We start from the raw sequence: 20528 nt of genomic DNA, 5'->3' as shown, positions 1-20528 counted from the left end.
AAGGATGGAGTCTTATTACCCAAATTCATGGTCAGGTGAGGTACTGTCCCCGTCTCCACCTGCCTCATTGTATCTGAAAGGTGCTATGTGCTTGGTTGCCTTCTGATGGGAGGTAAGTAGGAGCACACGGCCAAATGGAGCAATGAGTCAGAGAAGAGGTCCCCAAGAATGGAAACCTGGAAAATGTTCTGTTACACCAGAGAACGTAGTGAACAAACAACAACCAAATTCTAAAATTCTCACCACATTCTAAGAGGAAGTGTGACTATCCATCCCATCTGCATAACTCTTCTTAAAGTCATCAGACCACCATCTCATCATTTGGCTTTCGGGTTCAGCCTCAAGTTCAGCCTCCGCAGACTGCTCAGCCCCCAACAGTCCCCAGTTCACGATCAGGTTCTGTAAGACACCATCTAGATTCCTCCACGCCCAAGTTCATATGCATCTCCTGGGAATGCACCAGGTGAAGCACAAGAGCCAGAACCCAGAGGAACCCAGAGGAGACCCTTCACAGCATCTGTCCTCCATACAGAAGCATGAAGGAATCTACCTAGGATCACCAAGCTTCCCTGCTTCTGTGCAGGGTCTCCATTAGCTCTTGGCTGTCCTCATGCAGGATCACTGCCCTCCTGATTCTTGACCTCCTGGCCAAACCTGTGGAAGCAGGGTCTTGATGAGTATGGGTTCTGGGAAGGTCCACAGCCTCCCTTGAATCAGGGGTACAACAGATGGAGGCTGACTTTCCAGACATGGCTGGGGCAGTTTGAGTCGTCCCCATGGGGTTGGCCCTTTTCAAAGCCCATTTCCCTGGTCATCTGAACACTTTCCTTGGCTGAGGCATCTCCTGCTACTCAGATGGAATTTTACTTGCTAGCAGGACCTGGATCCCTAGGTTGGGAAGCTCCTTGTGGTGGTGACAGCATTGCCTCAAATCCAACTCCCAGGAGGTAGAAATCAGAGGTCCATGACATCCAGACAAGGTGTCCACATGCTGCAGGAGAGTCTTGAGCAGTCAACAGAATAGGAGGTCCAAGGGCAAGAAGTGTTCAGTGGGGCCTCTGACATCTGACAAGTGCCACTGGTGGTCCCATCCTTACCTGTCTGTCCTGACTCTATGTCCCACCACCACCCCACCACCCCGTGCTAATAAGGTACTAACTTTAGGAATAAAAAGCACTTACACGACCTCTGGCTAAAGCTGCAGGAAGACCCCAGCCCAGGCAAAGTCTGTCCCCACCCCATGGCTGTTATATCATGGCCTTCATTTTACTCCACGGGAGCGAATGTCACTGGTATCAAGTCTGCCTGCTGGGCCAAGAAATACTGCCTTAAAGAAACCCAACATTCCCAGATGGCGAAGTCCTACTACTGATGTCAGGAGCAACTGGACAAACCTGAGGCCTCACCCCATATCAAGAGCCTCATTTTCCATCATCAAAATGCCAAACAGCACACATTGATTGCTATGTAGACAGGATTTGGAAAGCTGAAACAGTGAGAGAGACCTGAAGCCACACCAGTCAAGCTCTGAAGGCCCCACAAGTGACTGCCATCTTGACTGGGGACCATCAAAATGAGCCCCGATGAGTCTATTAGAATGGCTAAAATAAAAAAAATACTGATGTTACCAAATGCTGGCAAGGATGTAGAGGATCATGTACATTGCTGGTGGGAGTATAAATGGCGCACCACTCTGAAAGAGTTTGATAGTTTTTAATAAAGGTTAGCATACACATACCATATATTCCCACTCTTGGATATTTACAGAAGAGAAATGATAACTTAGGTTTACACAAATGAACATAAGTACCTTCACAAATGGGGCTTCCAGGTGGCACTAATGGTCAAGAACCTGCCTGCCAGTGCAGGAGACATGAGACATGGGTTCGATCCCTGGGTCAGGAAGGTCCCTTGGAGGAGGGCATGGCAACCCACTCCAGTATTCTTGTCTGGAGAATTCCCTTGACAGAGGAGCCATAGGGTCACAAAGAATTGGACTTCACTGAAGCGACTTAGCAGTCACATGACTATTCATAGCTGTTTTGTTCTAGCTTAAAACTGCTGCTGCTGCTGCTGCTGCTGCTAAGTCGCTTCAGTCGTGTCTGACTCTGTGCAACTCCATGGACTGCAGCCTACCAGGCTCCTCCGTCCATGGGATTGTCCAGGCAAGAGTACTGGAGTGGGGTGGCAGTGCCTTCTCCGAGCTTAAAACTGGATACCTGCCAAATGTCCTTCAGTGGGTGAATGGATAACAAACTGTGTTACATTCATATCATGGAATACTATTCAGCAATAAAAAGTCACATCTTCCCACCCAACTTGAGTGGCTCACAAGGGCGTTCTGCTGGGTGAGAGAAAGTCAGTCCTAAAGGGTTACAGACGGCAAGATTCCATTTATGTAGCATTATCAAAGGGGCAAAATTACAGTGCTGAGCACAGATCAGTGCCAGGGGCTAGGCTTGGGGGAAGGTGTGACTATGGTGGGGTAGCACAGGGGGTTTCTTTGTGGGGATGGTGTAGTTTTGTATCAGGATTGTGTTGACAGCTACTCCAGTCTTCACATGTGATAAAAGTTCATGGAACTCTAGACACACACACACACAGATACATGCGCGCGTGCACCCACACACACGTACATGTAAAAACTGCTAAAATCTGAAGTAGTAGTCTGTACCTAAGTTAACAGTGTTGTACCAGTATTAGTATTACTTTCTTGGTTTAGAGAATGTATTACAGTAGTATTGATACAAGATAGTATCATTCTGAGAAGATAGGTGACATCATACAGCTACTGTACTATTTTTACAACTTCTTGTGAATCGTAAACTAGTTCCCCCCAAACTATTAAAAACAACTTTTTAAAAGTTTAAGTTTAATTAAAGAAGGAGGTTGTTCCTCACCCCACAAAAAGCAGGATTCAGCCACTGGCTTCTCTTTTGTGAGCAACTCCTATTGTTTATTGCTAATTTATGGTTCGGCTTCTAAGGTGGTGTCCTAGTGGCTTTGGCCTCACCCTCTGCATCTCCGAGTCAATCAGAGTTGGCTCATCTCAGATGCAATCGAAGCTCAAGTCTTGCAGGGCTACGTGTGAAGATCCCCCCTTCCCCCACCCTGAGGCTGTAACTTCAAAGCAAGATGAAGACTCAGATCTAAGAAACGGTCTCACGGTGAAAATCTAGGACGAATCATCCTTCCAGCCCCAGCACGGTAATTTCTTCTCTGGAATGGCTCTTTGTCTTCCCTGCTCTTCAAACAGATTATTCTCTTCACCTTCACCAAAGGGCCCCTCCTCTAATGGAAGGAGATTAACCCTTCGCTGCGCCCCCCCCACCCCCCACCAGTCTCATTCAGTGGAGGGCTTTCTCTCACCAGCTCTGCTCTCTCCGGGCCTCGTGCCACAGCTGAACGGCCCAGCCTGAGATGGCTGCCTTCCCTCTGAAGCATTTGCGCCTCTGTCAAACACCTTTTTGCCAGACTTGGCCCTGGGAAGACAGTTTTGAAATTAAACTTATCCTGAGCTGCCGGGGTTCGCAGTAGAGAATTGCACAAGGCCCTGGGCATTTAGGTCAAGGGCTCCCCGCTGTGCTCATTGCCTTCAGGGCCTCATCTGAGTGAAATTCTAGCATTATTTACTCACTTGTTTTGTGGAGGGGTCCCCAGTGCCATCTAAGATCAAAGCTGTGCCTATGGGGCTGCTGTCTACGTGGCATCCTATCCGGATATGACAAGAAACACACACAAGCCACTGTGCCCCCAGGACTGACCTCAGCCCCTAATTTCCTGCCGCATCTTATTTATTAGGTGCAGTCATCTCAAGAGACCATGGGGAGAGGGGCCTAAGTGTACGTGTTCTCAGGCCTGGCTGTGAGTTGTAATCAGGACGCTGTGCCCAAAAGGGGACTGACTATTTGAGTTGTTGATCTTCAGTAGGCGTTGGTGAATCTCCTAGTTTTGCACCTTTTGGTTTCAAAACCGTACTGAACAATGGAAAATGAAACCTGCAACTTATTTTTAGCTGCTAATGCTAACTCATGAGATTTTTTTTTTCTTTGCAAACCAAATAGGATACAGGCTACTTCAGCTGGCCGAACTTAATCTGATTGACTTAATATAGCAATCAAGTCTGCTTCTTTGATACTTCTCAAATGATACTGGGTCCCAGGTGATATTTTTGGCTAATATTTACTATTTTTGCTTAAAATTATGTTCTGTTGAGCTTTAAAAAAGTTAAATAGCTAAACATTTTCTTCTGGGAGGAATTGGGAAAGAAGTTACAAACCCTCTATACTGGAATCTATTTGTTAACTCACTTATTCTATAATCATTTTTAAGTTATCTGTTTAAGTGAAAGGAGGATTTTTTTTTTTTTTTTATTAGTTGAGCCAGTGTGTTGAACTACAAAGAGCAGAATACTCGTAACTTAGGAATCTGGCTTTTATCCTGGTTGCTGAAGTCTTCAGATATCACACTCCCTGAATATGATTTTCTCCTCCCTTCAAGAAAGGGTTTAGATGACATCGTCCCAAGTGCCTTGCCCATCCTGTAATTCTGTGTAACGTGCTCTGCCACAGACAGTGCGGGGAAATGTTGAGGCACATTTTGGAGGCTATGGTGTTGTCATCAGGCCGCTCTTAATTTCTGTCTCCCCTTTCCCTATTCTAGGAGGGACAGATGTAAACATAGCCTGTGGTCTGCTCGCCAGACAATTTGTGCCCTCCCCCCATCTTGGTAAACAAGTGATAAAGAACTTGAAAGACTTCCATAGGTATTTTTAGTCCCCAAATCCATCCCCTAACTCATGGAACAAGTTTTCTCATTTTAGGAAGTGGTTTCAGGAGACAAAGCTGAGGATTCCACTGGGAGTGGTAGGAGCAGAGAAAGGACCCCTAATTTGGTGTTGGTCAATTAACAACAGTAGGTACGGGTGTTCTACAGGTAGGTGTTGGCCTACCAGTAGAAGTCCCTCCATCACATCAGGCAATGCTCTAGTTGCTGTGGGAGAGACACAGGTCTCACAAGGTGCCAGCCAGAGACATGAGTAAAGGCACATAGTTCAATACAACAAAAACGTACTGTGCTTTTATCTTTAGAGCAAAGGAAGTGAAGATTCACTGAGGTTTGTTAAGCTGCTCTGGTGAGAAGAGGTTGATGGTCATGACCTTTCTGAAATACGAAGTCATTTATCTGTGAGAAAAAAAAGCAAATGACTTTGTGCCCAGGTTATCATGGAATATTTGTTGCCCAGGATGCACATAGATACAAGGAGAGGATTATCCTCTCGTGTGAGGTAGATTTTCCCCATCTGTAACATTTCTTCCTTCTCTACCTTCATTTACATCCCCACCTTCCCTCCTCAACCCAGTTGCCAGTCTCTCTAGAAAGAAGAAATTCAGCCCTCTTGCTGAATGTCTTTGATCAGTTCAGGATCTAGAAGACCCTGTTGTTCCATTTGCTCTCCATCTGGGGAGTGGCAAACAGTGATGACTACAAACAAACATGTGACTAAGGATGCAGGAATGCTCTTGGCCTCAGTGGGCAGGCAAGATCCTTTTTAATGCCACGTTTCCAATGCACTGCAGAGTGAAAGCAGGGGCAATCTCCTGCTAGAGCTGAGGTCGTGGTATTGAAAATGATGGTGAGCCATGCTGACAGTATTCCCACAGGAGGGTCTGAGCTGGATGAGGGTGAAGTGGGATGTTGTCTACCACAGTCTCCCTGGAAACACAAAGTCAGTCACCACTTTGTCTCAGTTGAAAACCCCATGGTTCACATTCCCTTCTTCCTGCAGCCCTTCCCTTGAGGGTAACCTCAGTTTGGTCCCCAGGGCTTGCTGTCCAGTCCTTGCCATCAGATGCGTGCTCCTTGCCCACATCTTATACAGATGCTGATGGATGAAAGTGAGAAAGCTCATGTCTTGAGCAAACTCCAGGAGATGCTTAAGGACAGGGAAGCCTAGTGTGCTGCCAACTATGGCATCGCAAAGAGTCAAATGCGACTGAATGACTGAACAATAGCAACAAAAGAACTGGAGCGGGCTTCTTGGAGCTCAAACTCCTCACGCTCATCCATTTATCTAACCCTTTGTTCTATTGCCTTAGGAGCCTCGAGAGAGATAATCCTCCTCTTATATTTCTATCCTGAGCAGGCTAGAGCTCGTAGAGTTGATTAGAAAGCCCCCTTCTCAAGCTCTCTGGTTGCCATCTAGAATTACTGCCAATGAGTGAGACAGTCAACTGGCCACATAACCAGAAAGCAGGAGGCTCAGAGTGCAGCTCTTGGCCTAACCAACCTAGGAAGCAAGCTAGGCTGGATTTTTTAGAATCCCAAACCTTCAGAGCTGGAAGGGATTGAAAATGGGGGCAAAAGCAGATGTCCAGATAAAGAGGCAATGGTTAAAATGATGCACCTGAAACACTAAACTCAGTTGAGGAAAATTTCACATTCAAAAGGTAGACTTTTCAAAAGTTCATTTTAAAAATGTGTTAGGGGGCCTTCCCTGGTGGTCCAGGGGTTGGGACTTCACCTTCTGATGCAGGGGGGTGCATGCAGGTTCGATCCCTGGCCAAGGGTTAAGATCCCACATGCCACACAGTCAAAAAACCAAAACATAAAATGGGAGCAATATTGTAACAAATTCAATAAAGGCTTTAAAAATGGTCTGCGTCAAAAAAATCTTTAAAAAAATAAAAAATAAAATATTTTGGGGGAAGGAACTCATCATACGGACTTAAGTTATCTGTTTAGGACAGAAATACTATTTGTGAGCAAAGACCAGGTCCATCTTGATTGTTATACTGATTTTTCTTTGATAATTTAGATTAGGACCATCAAACAACCAGATAACAGATTCACCCACAAATGCAGGCTTGTAGAAAAATTTTAATACAGGAAATGAGTAAACTCACTTATTAAGTGTGTGATCTTGGGCCAATGACCATATCTCTCATAACCTTGGTTTCCTCATCTGTACCACAGAAAGATAGGACTTCATTAGGTGAAGTAGTTTGTTCAGATGGATACATAAGCTTTTCCACTGATTTCGCCTGATAAAACATTTCCAAATGATGACAAATCTCTGACCAAAATTGTTATCCTGGTTTCTACCCTTAACTTTCCAACATGGTCTAGTTAATTCCTTTTCTCTTATTCTTTTCCACTTGCTGGTCCAAACTGTCTGCAGTTGGTACCCACGGTTCCCAGAGCCTGGAGAGTTGAGACTGTTTCATCTAAACAGAGATGATCCTGGCTCCAGGGAGCGGAAGTCTTCTCTACCGCAAGTCTGTGCAGTAAGAAGATTCTTACATCAGGGCAGAGTGTGGATGAAGCAGGTTTTATCCTCTTTAGCTTGGTGGAAAGACCCAAACTTTGGAATCAACTGGACTTGGTTTGAATCCTAACTCTGCTGTGTTTGACTGGTAATCTCAATTAGTTCTTCACCTAAAGGTGATGATAACTAATACTCATCTTGCACGATTTTGGGGTGAGAATTAAATAATATGTGCTGTGCTTAGTTGCTCAGTCATGTCTGACTCTTTGTGACCCCATGGACTGTAGCCCACCAGACTCCTCTGTCCATGGGGATTCTCCAGACAAGAATACTGGAGTGGGTTGCCATGCCCTCCTCAGGGGATCTTCCCAAGCCAGGGATCAAACTCAGGTCTCCCGCATTGCAGGCAGATTCTGTACCATCTGAGCCACCAGGAAAACCCATGAATACTGGAGTGGGTATCCCTTCTCCAGGGGATCCTCCCGACCCAGGAATAGAACCAGGGTCTCCAGCATTGTAGGTGGATTCTTTACCAGCTGAGCTACAAGGGATAGCTAAAATATTGAGTACGTTGTAGGCTTTCAATAAATGCCAGCTACTATAGACTTAGCTCAACGTAGAAAGCAGAAGTTCCTGCCTACATCTTTAGGCAAAATGTAGATGTTTAAAGTAGCACTGGACTTTCCTAAGAATTTAGGCTAAAATATCATCCAAAGGCATTTTTAGTCACTGGTAAATTGTCACCATGTTGCTTCTGTGAACATCCTACAAACAAATGTAAAAAACAACCTCATAAAAATGTTTAAGTTCTATGAACTTAAGCAGAAATGTTACATCTGGTAAACATTTTATTTTTAAAAATTGAGATTAGAATAGCTGAACCTGGTAAGAAATTTACCCACAAATGTTGAATATCTATATTAGGTATAAACGGAAACCAGCTGTAGTTTTTAATGCAGTGAATGGAGCAAAGAAATGTGCAAACCAATCCAGATGTTTATAAACCAAGGATTCCTCTGGGACTCAGTGCCCTGACTTTATGTTTTGTTTTTTTAAAACAGAGAGTCAAGCTTTGTTCATACTTGAATTATGTACTTTGCATAAGTCATGCAATTTGACTTGACCCACAGGACTGAAAATAAAATGAACTCAGACTGTAGAAGGAGACTGTAGAAGCAAGTAAGGGCATTAATCAAAGTGAAAGAGGCACCCCTTACTGTTAGCTCTGTCGTTCTCCAGCCTGCTCCAGCCAGATTATTTTGGGTTCCTTGTGCTTGACTCATCAAAGTGGCAAAAACAGGTTAAAATTTTCATCACGGAAAAGGCATTTGCCTGATAAATAAACATTTGTGCCTATGCCCCGAGGAGGTTGACAAACGGGCAATTTTTAAAAATCATAAGTGAGTGCCTACCCTTGCCAATTGTGATCACAACAAAGCTTAAGTAATTTGGGCATGAGCATTTTTTTTTTTAAGTGAAAAACAGGATTTACTAGTCGAGAATGTCTGTCTAAACAAGTTCATCCATCTAGGTGCTCTCAAGTACAGTTCAAATTTGTTTAATACAAGCAGTTTTGGTAAACAAGCCACATTTGTTCATTGAATGTTTTGGAACTTCACAAAATCAATACGTGGCTTTTAGACTCATTTTGACAGAAGAGTAGACAGAGAACCCCACAGGGAAGTTTGGAAACCGCTTGCCCTGGCACCTGGCTTCCGAGCAGTAGTGAGGGACCTGGCCGTCTTCACCACCCTGCCCCTACAAAGTGGATGTAACACTGTGCACTCATCTTGTGGGACCTGATATGGATTACTGTCCTTGTCACTGTCATTTATTATCTCAGACAGAGGAGGCAGCGACTTCATTTTGTGTGTCCAGAGTAGATTCCATATCATGTGTATTTAGCTTCCATGATAATTTGTGAGTATTTTAATGTGAATGTCTGAGTTATTGCTGAGGAATATCTGGACAGACACCAAGAGCATCAAATGCCTAGGTTTTCGCTTCAATCTCCTCCAACCGCACTCCCAGGACTCTGCTTTATAGATGACCATACATTAAACTGGTACCTTGTAACTGAGCGCTATAGTCTAATTCTCAACTGCCATAGTAAAGAAGGAATTAGCCTAAGGACACTCCATTCTAATTTTCTGTCGCTGTCAGTGCTAACCAGAGCTCACAGAGCAATGCTGTGGGGGTGGGGAAGATGGCTCCACCATTGGTATTAGACCAGAAGCTACTGTTTCCTTTAGAGCCACGTTTATTTCTGGAATAGTTGTGGGAGAGAAATGTGCTCCAAAGAGAAGAGGACTCAGTGTGGTTCAGGTATGACCAACCATCTGGCCAGCCCAACTCAGAGACTTTAAAGAGTACAGGTTAGAGGTAGGTATGGCACTTTCCATACATTGAGCTAAAAATCGCTTGGGTGCTGTGGAAGGAGACAGAATGAGAGTTAGAAACAAAGGATCCGGTTGTGAAACCTAGTACCTAGGTTAAGATGTTCAAATACATTTTCTCCTTTAAAAAAATTCTGGGGAACTGGAATGTTTTGCTGATCTGATTATTTGCAGCCAGTTCTTACAGAAAATAGAGGCAACCCCAGAAAAGATGGATTCATTTTTGCACATGTTGAAATTAATGAACATTAGCATATTTAGTGATGCAATAGGTAATTAAAGACTTTTGGAGAAATACGAGGAAGAAAAACGTAGTATTGTATACTCAAAATCAGTCTCATAGCATTTTATGAAAATGTTGGCTTACATCCAGGATCTAAGGGTGGGGGTGGGTATGGTTTCTTTGTAGCTGAAGAAAGAGTAGAAAAGAATCTGGTCTATTTCCTTAAAAATAAAAGACTTCATGTTTTTTACAGCATGATAAATGAAATGCTTTTCTGATTTTTTACCTGTCGGCAGGATCTGAAGAAAATTTTTCTAGCAGGCTATGCTGTTTTCCTCTCTTTGGGAACATGGTGACACTGGTTTTGTAGCAAAACAGTCTTTGCTTATTAGGCATTTCTTCAAAATCCTGAATAAGCAGCTCTTTCCACATTTTTTATTCCACATGTTAAACATTTCACTGCAATTTGAGCTTCAATTGTGTGTGTGTGTTGATATGAAAGACTGAAAGGAAATGCCTAAGGATTCTTGAAGGTTTTTTCTTTAAAAATTTAATTCCTACGATTATGTATCGGGGTCTCTACGGAAGGTGATTCCGATTTATTACATACAGCCACAGTAAAGCCCATCAATCTTGAGCAGCGGGGTTAGGGAGGGGATATTGAAGAAGACATGAAATTCGGTGTTTGAGTAGATGAGATTTAATTTTCGGAAAACATTTTACTCATAAAACGGATAGCACCCCAGTGTCAGCTCTGACCTCCATGATGTCAATGTCATCGTGGGAGCGTAGCTAAGATAAGCCTCAAAGTAAAACAAAGAAACATCAGCTCAACACCATTTCTTCCCTTACAGTTTGCATGATACATACAACACAAAGCCTTTTGGCATTCCTGTGAATGGCTTGTTACTTTACAGTTTAGCTTTTGGAGGGGGGAGAAAGGAGAAAAATCATTTTGCATTTCCTAGATTCTGAGCAAGTACAGTATGCTGTTGCAAGACTTAACATTATTTAGGTCAGTGTCCTAAGGACAGCTTTTATTGTTCATGATGGTCAGCTAGACATCCAAAGGAACTCAGCATTAATTTATCTTTCTGTAACTGCTTTTATTCTGCTTCTAAGTTTAAGCAAATTCATTCACATTTTCATACCATTCCGATGAGGAGGTATCTGCTGTTATGTACTGCAGATACATTTAGCAGAATACATTTACACGACTTGTGGTTAGAGGTTATAGCACGGATACAGACAGCTGATCATGCATTCTTCTACAAGCCTGCCGGCACCAGTTAGGATTCTGAAAAATAGTCTAGAAATGCTACACCCTTTATAATACGACTCTTTACTTTGCAATAGCTTTAAAAGGTTTGTTTTTGTTGTTGTTGTTTGCTAGCAATTCTATGAAATCAACAGTCTATAAAATGCATCCCGAGCCAGATACATACTGTATTGAAAGCTTTCTTCAAGAAGAAGATATGACAGTGTTCGTTCCAGCTTATTTTCTTCCTTAGCAAAAAGGACCGTTTGATTCTCAGAAGCAGAAGGACCCAGTCATTGTGCAGCAGCTCTGCTGAACTGTATGAAATGCCTTCTACTGCCTGGTTGCAGAATTTGGAGTTTGCTAAACAGTGTTTAGTGATTGGGCTCATCTTGCATCACCAGTTGATGACATTTTTCTTTGTTCCCTCCTACTCAGTTGAACCAAGACTCTGAGGCTGATATGCAATGTCACTTACAACATTAATCAGATACCGCATTTAAGGTGAGCTGTCCCCTGCCTCCTCCTTCCCCAGAGCTCGTGTGCTGCATGCAGTGCGTATCTGGCTTCTGCGAGCCTAAGATGGCAGGCAGGATTAGCCGTGCTTGTGCTGTGTGTGCATGCTGTGTAGAGAATTCATTACACGTTGCCTAGTATTTCAGATGTGAGTATGTAAATGCTCGGGATGCCATATCATCTGGTAGCGAAGACTTGTTTTTGCCTCATTACAGCCTTAGCTATTTCAGCTTCACCTTTCAGTTCCGATTCATTTGCTTCTGGATGTTTGCTTTTCATCACATTCAAAATAGATTTTTACCTTTTTTTTTTTTTTAACAAAGCCCCCCAAAAAAAACCCTAAAAACAAAAACAACAACTAAACTCTGCTACCAGATGGTGTCTCCCCTTTCTTCTTGCATTTGCTGTCTTTTAAATAATGTATGTTGTATTGTTAATTAATGTGAATATCAAATTAAACACTTGAAACTTACATGTTTATTATGCAGGTAGGAGGCAAGGTGGAATCTATTTTTAACTCTGATGCACTCCATGGTGTGCAAGCAACTTGGTTCTTGAATTCGTGTTTTCAGTGCTGGTATCAGTGGTTTGATTTTCAGCAAATGTGACAGTGGCCTTTGCAGTGGTCAGCTCCGGGCTTTGAACTCTCAGAGGAGGAAGGGAAAAAAATTCAACACACTACCTCCTTGGTTGCAGCCTCAGAGAAACCTTGGATGAGAAACTTGTTTTTTCAAACCTGTTTTCCTGTTGATAAATTCAGTTCTCGTGATCACAGTACATTCAAGCTGTTCTGCGTATGGTTTTGTGTGTGTGTGACAATTGCATCTAAAACTTGAGAGCAAGAAGACGGAGAAATCAGTTGGTCTCCATCGCTTTACATAAAAATGGCTGAGTGTCTTGTCATGCTAGCACTGCATTAAGTGATACAATACAGGTAGGTTGAAATTTGCATGTTTTATAGATTTTTTTTTTGAGCCATGTAGCAAGAACATTAGATTAAAATATGACTTTTAAAACAAAAATTAAATAAGACAGTTGTAATTGTGGGGTGGGGGTATTCACTTGGATGGCCTTTCCTATTCAGATTCTATATAAATGTATAGCTTTTATAAACTTCTAAGATGATTCTGCTATAAAAGTGAAATGATTCCTTTTAAAAAATCATATATATGATAGGTGTGGCGCCATCAGACAACAAAAGAATTTTTTGAAAAGTCTCTGGATTCAGCTCCATGTTAGCTTGAAACTAAAAATAAATGGGTTTCTGGAGATAATTTCGAACAGCGCAAACAAGCTTAATAAGAAACATTTAAAATATTTAAATTTTAAGAAGCGGTCTTTAAACGTGTTATATGAAAGATGAAAATAAAAACTTAGATGCTTCCAAAATCAATTTTAAATGATACACAAGAATAAGTTCATTATTTATATATCTGTTATTTGGGGAGACAAGGAATTATAATTTTTAAAGGGGGAGATATTAAATATAGATGACTCTGTTAGAAGAAAGAAAGCTTCACTGAATAAAAGAGTTCCTGGAATGGTTCATTGCAGACCATACAGCTGTGGTTCTGTAAGGACCAAATTCTGGCACTTTTCAAAATTATTTCATGGGTTCTTTCCTTTGAGCTTAACTTCTCAAATATATTTTGGTTTCAAATTAACACTGGGCCAGAACTTGTTTCCTTAGTAACCACATCTTATTTAAAAATGCAGTAACAGATATGCAAAAGATTGTCTTAAGAAAAACCAAATGTTTCATGAAAATGTTGCAGTTCTTTTCCTCTCTTGGAGAGTCTAAACTGGTTTTAGACGTTTTTAAATGCGGTCTTCAAGCCTTAAAAATTAAACCATAATTCTGTACATAGAGAGAAACCTTGCACAGTAAGAGCTTTTTCTTTCCTCCTTTGTGCTCAGTACTTTCAAAATTAAGGTTTTTTCTTTGTAACGTGCTCCAGAATGCTGGTCAAGGCTTGGGTGCAAAGGTGTAGTTTCATTATCACGAGTTCACCAGCGCCACTGAAACAAAAGATATCTCAGAAATTCTCAGAATCAGAAAATGCTTATGCTCTTGTTCTGCTTGATCCCTCCATCAGTAACCTCTGAGCTATCGGTAGAGATGGACCCAAGCCCGAGCCCAGCCCCACAATAAGTGCATACTGAGTCTCTGTGAGGAATGTCTTTGTAGGTGTGTTGGGAGGAAGATGCTGCTAAACCCAAAACCTCCCTGAGGTTTGCTCCAACGTGTAGAACGTTGAGATGCACAACCATCTGTGTAAACAGTTGCTTTATCCTAGCAGTTTGACTAATATCCCAAAGCACTGTCTGTAAAATCAAACCTCTAATGGACTAAAGATTTGTTGTTGTTGTGTTGTTGCTGTTTTGAGGCCAACTTAAATATCTTGCTTGGAGTTTTCTCTGGTTCAATTGTATTAGAACATGATTCAGCTCACAGTGATTTTGTTCTGTGGGCTTGCCATGAAATATTCTTCCTGTAACACCTTTTTTTTTCCCTCCTTTTCTTTTCTTTTTTTTTTTTTTGCTGTTTGGGAGCCATTTTCCTGCTTGCCTGTGACTTAAAATGACTAAGTACATTTTGCATATAGCATCAATCAGAAGATCGTAAACTGAAGGGAAATGTCAGAGCCTTGATTCCATATTGCCTATTTATTTTAGCATCAGTAGCATTAACAGTTGCAGTAGGACCAGGCTAATTGTCATTCACTCTTGAGAAAATAATGAGCCTGGCATTTGTAATTAAAACACTATTGCTGTTCAGAAAGATTACAACTCAATGTCTTCTATTTTGATAGGTTGGTACAAATTAATCATTTTGAAACCATTTGAATCTTAATCACAAGATTAGATGGATTCAATGGAATTGTTTTACCCTCCAATTGAATGCCAGAGAGATTCAACAGTGTATTGCTTCTCTGTAAAATGTCGATCCTTTTGTTTTTAACTCAAGCATGGTTGCGTCATCTTGTAGATTTTCATACCTCATGATTTTTTTTCTGGCACTTTTCATTATTTTGCTCTTGGTCTCTCCTAAAAGAATTTGAAACACAAGTCAAGGAGCTTGAAAGCCAAATAAGACTGGTGGGAAGTATATTGTATCATTGTCATTGTAATAAATAGACCAGTGAATGGGAGAATAATTATTATTTATTTCTTTGTGTGTTTTGCCTTAACGCTTTGCCTTCATATTTCACAGAAATGTTTACCAGACACAAAGCTTTTCTAAATTTACCCATTTACAATTATCATTGGATTTTCTAAATTAGCCAAAAACACTTCCTGCCAATTGTAGAGAATTGCACTTATTCCTGCTCATTGTTGAAAAGGCAGTGCTTCACCCATTTACACTTTTTGGCTAAGGTGTTTATGCTGGGCAGGCCAAGGCAGGTGCGACAGAAAGAATGTGCAAACAACTGCTTGGCTCCCATCAAAACAAAATGGATGAATCTGCGGTTTTCTACCTGAATGATTTGGAGTCTACAATTCTCAAATCCTATAATAAGATTTGATAATTATTATTATCAAAGAATAATATTATTATTTTAGAGAATTGGATTTTTTTCCCAAGCCTTAACTCAGTGAGAATACCAAGATTGCATCTCTTGCTACTAGAGTGATGTTGATCTAGGTCAATGATTTCCATGGATTCCCCCCATGGAGGGTCTGGGTACCCAGACCACATCTTAGGGCTGGTTGATATGGGGAGATGAATCTAGAAAATGATCTAGCACTTTTCTTTTTGATACACAAAGCCTTTGAGTTCCTGGTACCATATGGTTCATTCTAGCAGCTCCCTTCCATGGGAAATGCTATCCTTCACAGCTTTTTTGGTAATTAAACATTCAACACACATATTGAGTACCTACTACATACCAGTCATATTCCAGAGGCTAGAAATAGAGTAATGAACAAGAGAGATCAGGGCCTGCCTCTCATAGACCCACCTCTACTGTGGTGGAGGGGTGGGGGGCTAGGGGCACAAAAATAAATATGTAAACAAATAATTATAGAAGACAAGTGCAAGTAAGAAAGAGAAGATAAAATTTTAAAAAGCGAAGGTGTCTTTTTGGGAGGAGAAGAGCCAGTTGAGAAGGGTTGGCCAGGCAAAGCCTTGTAGGAGATGGTATTTAGGTGGAGACCTAGATGTTGAGATGGATCCAGACAGGTGAAGATCTGATGGAGAGCATTACCAGGCAGAGAGGTGTTCATGCTCAGATCACTAACTTTCTTTTCCAATGAGTTACTGCCATTGTATCAGAGTCAGGTCTGAGACTTCATGGGTTGAGCCTGGCTTAGGTAAGCTGCCCTTGCAGTGAGACAGTGGCCCAGACTCCCAAATTCCCAGGACTTGGTGCTATCAGAGGCATTGCCTTTGACCCAGCCTCACCCCAGCAGTGCTCCAAAGGTGCAAGTGAAGCTCTGAAGTCCTAGGTAGTGGTGAGATTCAGGCACAGGTTCAGTTTAACCCAAGAAATCCACAAAAGAAAGGAATCCTGGAGCAAGGAAATTTCTGGGAAGCCTCTTGCTTTGTTTTTCTTAAGAACTCCAGAACTTTGACTCATGGCAAAACATTGAGAGAGCCACTTCCTTTAATTTTTTTTTCAAAGGCAAGAAGTGGAAGGGTCTGTCCCATCTTGCCAGTAAATTGCCTTTGTCCTCTAATGCCTCAAACACTTCAGTTTCTGCAGAACTCTTTGCCTGTTTGTTGGTGGCTTTCTAAAGACTTTGCTGCTTGGACTGATCTTTCTCTATTTGAACAAATAATGCTAAGGAAATTCTTCAGAACCAGAAATCTTTTGTGCCTTTTAGGTTCGTCTGCTAAAGAAGCTCCAAGAACAAAGGGATAGGTTTGCTCTACAAGTTAGAAACAATAAGGCCCTTCAAAGTCTTCTGAATGTTTCAAAAGCCCCTTCTAAAATTGATTCACAATTTATCGGGCTTTGCTTATCAGACGTTAGAAGTGGCCTGACTCAGTCCACTTTGTTTGGATTTGACCAGCCATGAAACATTCCACTGCATTGAAGAATGTTCTAGCCCTTTGGAGTAGACTATTGTTTGTCAGTTGGGGTGGGGGTAGGAGTGGGTGGGAGGGGGCTTCACCAAGTCAGTTCACTTCTTCAAATATTTGTTGAGCATCTCTTGTGTGACAGAGACACTGCCACCCAAGCAGAATGGAAATGTGACATAAAACTCCCTATGAGGCTCATGTCCAGGTTCGTGTACAAAGCTAGGGCATTGTATGGACAGGTACAATTGTAAGTCCTCTCTGTTTCAGAAAGAAATGAATGGCATGCTATTTCTGTTAGTGGCCTTTTATACTGTTCCCTGAAGGTCAGCCTTCAGTTTGGGGGCATTGCAACCGATGGCAAGGATGGTTCTTCCCCTGGACTCTGTGTCTTATCCTCGGTCACCTTCCCAAAATGTCTTGGCTCCTAATAAGCCACCGTATGTCTGGCGGCCCTGCTCCAAGCTGGTCTGCCTGCCTTGCCAGGTGACCTCCATAAGGGCTGCCACTCTTTCGCATTCATGAGCAGATGTTAAGTTGAGAAGCCCTTGAATGCAAAAAAATTGAATTTGTGATGCAGGCAAGATGCTTCTGCTTTTTTTACCTTCCCTGACAGGTCATGGGGGGGTCTCCCTGCAGCCCTGTTCTGCTTCTGTGGAAAGCAGATAAATCAAAGACCAGTTGCCAAAGCCCTTGTCTTTGTTAGGTGAGCCCAGCGTGACACTGCCATGCCCCAAACATCTCATTGACCAGAAAATGGCTCTTTTGATCTTGTGATTCATTTTGCATCTTTTCCTTTAATGGTTTTATTGCTTCTGCAGCTGTTCCAGTTCAGGGTTCGAGACTAGCGTTTGCATTTACAGTCACTATATTTGGCCTGTGGAGGAAGTTTGTTTTCTGGTTCAATTTTGTTTTTCAAATGCCAGTATAAATTTTTTTTTCTGTGTTCATAAAAAGCTGTGAAGTCTTTCATGATTTTCTTTATATGATTAAATAAACCTCTTCCTTACCCTGTGGTCATTGCTGCCAAATAGATATTTTGAAATTCCCCTTTTTTTTTTTTGCCTGCTGAAATCTTCTAGCCTGTCTGAGGCCTTGCTCTAATTAAGGCCTCACAGTCCTGCCCATCTTCCCCAGCGCAGAGCGTGAGTGTGACGTGGTGTCCCTGCCCCGAGGGCCTTACAAGCCAGTGAGAAGAGAAAACAAAAGCCACCAGCTGAGAATGTGGTTAAATCCCAGGGCAGTGCCCTTGTAATTTTTTTTCCCCTTTTCTCTTGTTTCTTGAGCTGTGGAAGGGAAGTAGGGGACCTGTAGTAGGGAAACAGAGGGGTTACACTGGAAGATTAGAAAATGCAAGATATTGGGGAAACAAGTGAAAGCGAGTGAGATGGTCATCTGGGGGGCAAAGTGGGGAGATAGGATGACTGCGGACCGAGAAGGCAGCAAGGAGGTGGGGAGGGGGTGCAGAAGATTAGGAAGAGGGAGCAAAGCGGGCAGTCAGGAGGCAGGCTGCTATGCTGCACCCTGAAGCTGGGGTTGCCCGGTACAGGGGAGAAAGAGTAGGAGGGGTTGCAAGGAGTAAAAAGAGGCTGGGAGAGCCCCTGAGATGCAGGCTGTGTATGGGCTGGGAGCTCCCATGTTCTGTCTGGCTTCAGTCATGACACTGGCCTTGGGGCTGCACTGTCCCTCCGTGGCTGTGACAAAGAGCATGCAGATTAGCCTTCCTAAGGGTGATTTATCCCAGGATCTAGCAAGTCTCTGTCCCAAGGCTCCTATTTTCATGCTGGGACCACCCCAGCCCTGCCGCTGTCACTTGACTGGATCTGGACTAAATTTTGAACGGGCAGATTTTTACATGTGTTGTGACCAATTGCTTTTCGTTTTCTACAAAGCTCAGCCTGGAGATAGACCCAAAATATGTGTTTTAGGTGGCTTCCCTGGTGGCTTAGATGGTAAAGAATCTGCCTGAAGTGTGGGAGACTCAACTTTGAACCTTTGGGTCAGGAAGATCCCCTGGAGAAGGGAGATGCTATCCACTCCAGGATTCTTGCCTGGAGAATTCCACGGCCATAGATGCATGGAAATTTTTAGAAACTCTTTTGCCCAAATCATGTTGCCCTCTGCAGGCATGCAGCTCAGCTTTTGAAGCTCACAAAGCCTGTCTTTCCTTACTCTTCACCCACCTATCCACGCCCTGCTCTGAGCGCCCATTTAGCCATCCGCAGTGGAGATTCTGACTGAGTTCCATGGTCTCCAGAAGCACCGCCCATGGCTGGCATGTCAGCACGTAGCGCTGCCATCATGCTGTTCTTCTTACTCAGCTCTTATGGGAACATGAACCCCAGATTTCAGTTGCTGTGGGGATGGTAGGTTCACTTTATTCTGTCGTATTGAGAGAACTGTGGCCCAGAGAAGTTGTGACTTCTTTAGGTCACTCAGAGAGTTAAGTGGCCTCACTTAACTCCTAGTCCAGTGCTCTTTCTGCTAAATCAAGATGCTTTTAGGTCATATGGGAAGCCTGCTTCTAAACCAGAGGTTGGCAGACTTTTTCTGTAAAGGGCCAGATAGTAAATATTTTAGCTCTGTGAGTGGAGGCAAAGCTGAGGATGTTATCTGCATATTTATATAACAACAAAGAAAACAATTTTTCACAAACTATTGATGAGATTAAAAATACACTAATATATAATATGAATTATATATAATGTATATACTGTCATAGATACAGAAATGAATGGCTGTGGCTGTGTCCCAACAAAATTTCACTTATGGGCAATGAAATTTGATTTTCATGTAACTTTTCATGTCATGAAATATTGTTTTTCTTTTGTTTTTTTTTTCAATCATTTAAAGATGTCGAAACCATCCTTAGCTTGTAGGTTATATAAAAACAGTTGGCAGGTGAAATTGGCCTGTAGGATACAGTTTGTGGACTCATTTTCTAAGTCAAAAGCTGCCAACTGGGGGCCCACTGGTCAGTCCAACCCACATATGTGCTTTGTTTGACTTCTAACAATAGTTTTAATTGAATCCATTGCCAACTTTGTTTTCTGTTTTTTAAATTATATTACTCTTTTTCTTCTAATTATAAAAGTAATATATACTTCCTTTGAAATAATTTGGAATGTTACCATTTTGATGTGCATTCTTTCAGCCCTTTATCTATGCCCAGTGATTATTTTAATAGTTGAGATAATATTTTTATAGACAATTTTGTATCTTTTTATTTACTGTATCGTAAGCGTTGCATATCACTTTAAAGTCTTTCATTAACATAATCTTTTAAAACTTTATTATGAAAATCTTAAACATGCACAATATGGAAAAACTACTTCAATGAAATCTTGTATAGTCATGGCTCAGTCAACAGTTCTCAATAACTGGCCAATCTTGTTTCATGTATATCCTCATCCGTATTATTTTAAAGCAAATCCCAGATCACATCGCTTTATCTCTAAATATTTTAGTATGAGTCTCTAAAAGACAAAGATACTAAGAGAGAACGCTTTTTTAAAGGAAATAAATGCTAAAGTATTTAGGTATAGAAGAGAATAATATTTGCAACTTACAAATGATTCAAGAAAAAAATAGATAAAAAGGTAGATATAGGTGTGGTATACATAGGGTTTTTTGGTACCACTCTAGCAAGTCTTCCATAACTTTGAAACAGTTCTAAATGAAAAGTTTTTAAAATGTGGAATACTAAAGAAAACATGAAAAATGTCAACTAGTAAAAAAGAAAACTAACCACAGTATCATTATCATATCAACAAATAACAATAGTTCTTTACTAATATCAATTATCACAGTCAGCATTCAAATCTGTCCAGTTAGGTCATTTAAAA

The 20528-nt window shown here is 41.8% G+C and overlaps 1 protein-coding gene and 2 long non-coding RNA genes across 8 annotated transcripts in view; 1 reads left to right on the top strand and 2 right to left on the bottom strand.

Moving 5' to 3' along the window:
* ZBTB38 (zinc finger and BTB domain containing 38) overlaps positions 1 to 20528 on the top strand; it is a 72666-nt gene that overhangs the window by 5990 nt on the left and 46148 nt on the right. For 2 of the 6 annotated variants that reach the window (XM_081569645.1, XM_081569647.1), the window contains exon 2: positions 11583 to 11648. The exons of 2 other annotated variants lie outside the window; for them this stretch is intronic. The gene's annotated coding sequence lies outside the window, so the exon portion shown is untranslated. Of the gene's footprint in view, positions 1 to 11582; positions 11649 to 12406; positions 12595 to 20528 lie in introns of those variants that run through there. 2 more of the 6 variants (XM_081569650.1, XM_081569648.1) reach the window with 1 other exon arrangement.
* LOC145538134 (uncharacterized) lies at positions 1699 to 3925 on the bottom strand. Its single transcript, XR_014076658.1, has 2 exons — positions 3638 to 3925; positions 1699 to 3482 (listed from the first exon to the last, which is right to left on the bottom strand). It is a non-coding gene; the product is annotated as an uncharacterized LOC145538134 (long non-coding RNA).
* Positions 4357 to 11467, bottom strand: LOC145538135 (uncharacterized). Its single transcript, XR_014076660.1, has 3 exons — positions 11332 to 11467; positions 6906 to 6964; positions 4357 to 5715 (listed from the first exon to the last, which is right to left on the bottom strand). It is a non-coding gene; the product is annotated as an uncharacterized LOC145538135 (long non-coding RNA).

This window comes from Giraffa tippelskirchi, chromosome 2 (genome assembly GCF_054371585.1).
Source record: "Giraffa tippelskirchi isolate mGirTip1 chromosome 2, T2T-mGirTip1v1.2.pri, whole genome shotgun sequence".
Classification (NCBI taxonomy): Eukaryota; Metazoa; Chordata; class Mammalia; order Artiodactyla; family Giraffidae; genus Giraffa; species Giraffa tippelskirchi.
The sequence above is the reverse complement of the archived record's forward strand: the minus strand, read 5'-3'. Positions and strand labels throughout refer to the sequence as shown.